General features: G+C 39.3%; 1 pseudogene; it reads left to right on the top strand.

Moving 5' to 3' along the window:
* Positions 1-1,637: 1,637 nt before the first annotated feature.
* On the top strand, positions 1,638-2,226 carry LOC112316818 (tropomyosin alpha-3 chain-like; annotated as a pseudogene).
* The last annotated feature ends 594 nt before the right edge of the window (positions 2,227-2,820 follow it).

Raw genomic sequence — 2,820 nt, forward strand, 5'->3', positions numbered from 1 at the left:
TTCTGAAATTAATGATTCTGAAGGGGATGTCGGCATCCCAGGCTGCAAACGGATCGATGATCATGAATGCAAAATCTCAGCTATAGGATTTTGAATTGAACTGTGAAATAAGTGAAGTCTCACAGATAATGAAAAGAAAAAAATACACATTTTGGAGCTCCATTTTTTCCTGCAGTGCCTCATTATCGAGTACGCTCTGACTCTCTTGCATCATGCACTTGCTTTAGGAAAAAAACTGAGATTTCACTGCTAGAAAAATAGCCCAGATTTTTAGTCCAGCTGAAATTTTATGTAATTCAGCATTAAAGAAAAAGAAAACTTCTTTCCAAGATGATTTTTTATAACAAATCTTTCTGTAGACAACAACTGTAGCTGTCAGCCAGCTTTCTATCTAATTTAATTATGTATAGTTTTATGTAGTTATGGGAAACAAAAAGTGAATAAAATACTTTTTATTTATGTTTAACTGTCTTTGAGACAGCAACATGAGAGATCCTACGTGGATTTTACCCTTCCCCCCAAAAAAGACATGCTGAAGTTCTAATCCACAGTACCCCATTACCCCAGAAAGGGAGCTTACTTGGAAATAGGGTCATTACAAAGGCAATCAAGTTAAAATGACATCATTAGACTGGACCTAATACAATGGGACTGAAGTTCTTTTAAACACAAGAAATGTGGATGCACAGACACACAGAGAAGATGCTGTAAAGAGACAAAGGTAAAACACCATGTGAAGATGGAGAGAGAGATTGGAGTTACGCTGCCATAAACCAAGGGACATCTTGGGCTACCAGAAGCTACAACAGGCAAATAAACAAACAAACAAATTATATATATGCAAAAATAAATATAACAATATATATTTATATATGTTATAAATAGATCATATATACTTATATATGATATGTATTTGTAATATATTATATATATATAATCTACATATTTCAGAGAGAAGTACTTGTTAATACCTTGGTATCTGATTTGCAGCATCCAAAACATAAGGAATAAATTTCTGTGTTTTTAGCACCCAATTAAGTAATTAGTAAACTAATAATGAGACTATAACTCTGATGATTAAATGGTGAAATTAAGGTAGAGAAATTCAGACTGAAATAAAGAAAGCAAGTGCATTAGAGAAGGAATAACTAATAATAACATACTTTTACTTTTTCTTATTTTAATTAACAAATAAAAGTTTGTTCAAAATAATAACAGCAGCAACTTCTTTGATGAATATAGCTAATAAGTAAAATGAATAGCAGTAATGATACTAGGGAAGGGAGGTAGGAATTAAGAATGTTTGTAATTAGGAGGAGCGGCTGCAGCACCAAGTGGACGAGGCAGGAAAAATGACGGGAGCAGGACTGCGCGGTGGGGAGGAGGGGGAGGGGAGCTGGAGAAGCTGAGGGCAGGGGGCGGTGATGGCACCGTGGTAGGGATCACCACCATCAAGGCAAGTTCCAAGTTCTACAGCAGCAGGCCCATGATGCGGAGGAGAGGTCCGAGTGCCTCCAGCGGGAACTGGAGGGAGAAAGGTGGGTCCCAGAACAGGCTGACGTGGCCTCCTTGACCCGCAGAATCCAGCGTGTTGAAGAGGAGCTGGACCGTGCTCAGGAGCGCTTGGCCTCTGCCCTGCAAAAGCTGGAGGAAGCTGAGGAAGCAGCTGATGAAAGCGAGAGAGGTATGAAGGTCATTGAAAACTGAGCTTTAAAAGATGAAGAAAAGATGAAACTCCAAGAAATCCAATTCAAAGAAGCTAAGCACATTGCAGAAGAGGCAGATAGGAAGTGTGAAGAGGTGCCTCGTAACTTGGTGAGTATAGAGGGAGACTTGGAACACACAGAGGAACGAGCTGAGCTGGCAGAATCCCATTGTGGAGAGATAGATGATCAGATCAGACTGATGGACCAGACCCTGAAGTGGCAGAGTGCTGCTGAAGGAAAAAATATAATAAATAAATAAATAAATAAATAAATAAATAAATCTTAAAAAAGAAAACAACAAAAAACTACTCTCAAAAAGAAGGCAAATATGAGGAAGAGATAAATATTCTTACTGATAAACTCAAGGAGGCAGAGACCTGTGGTGAGTTTGCTGAGAGGTCGGTAGTCAGCTGGAAAACACAATTGATGATTTGGAAGACAACCTGAAACGCACCAAAGAGGAACACCTCTGTGCACGAGGATGCTGGACCAGACTCTGCTTGACCAGAATGGGATTTAGAGCACCCCAGGCCTGCCTTGCCGCTGCTCCACCCTCTGACCCTGACTCCGTTTGGGGCCAGTCTTCCAGAAGCTGGCCTTTAAACTGAGGGCTGATCTTCAACTGCAAGGCTGCTTTCTCCTTTCGCTCCCTGCCGCACATGCTCACTCACCAGTGTCTACCGCCCCCACTGACAGTCCTGTGAAGTTGTCATTGTTCATGCACGCAAATTGCAGTCCGCTCTCCTTGGCTGCCAGGTTACATTAATGTCCCACAAAACATTATATTACCAATGACTGGACTTGTTCTGGACAGACCTCATATATTGTTTATATAGTTTACATTATATATTATTGGTAATTATTTTATATATTTTGTATTTTGTATGTTTTGTGTTTTATATCATTACAGCCAATAACCCAAAATGTCTTCTAGAAAAAGATCATTTTTTATTACTTAAAAAAGGTTTTATTGAAATGACAGTTCTGAGTTGTCTTGAGATGCCACTCGAGGAATTCAGCCTGCTTTGTGTCTAGATGTTGAAGCACACACATTTTGTTTCACTGTAATTGAGAGTTAATACAATTATCACAGGACATTTCCCTCAGTATTTTA

This window comes from Desmodus rotundus, chromosome 4, assembly GCF_022682495.2.
Source record: "Desmodus rotundus isolate HL8 chromosome 4, HLdesRot8A.1, whole genome shotgun sequence".
In the NCBI taxonomy this organism is placed as follows: domain Eukaryota; kingdom Metazoa; phylum Chordata; class Mammalia; order Chiroptera; family Phyllostomidae; genus Desmodus; species Desmodus rotundus.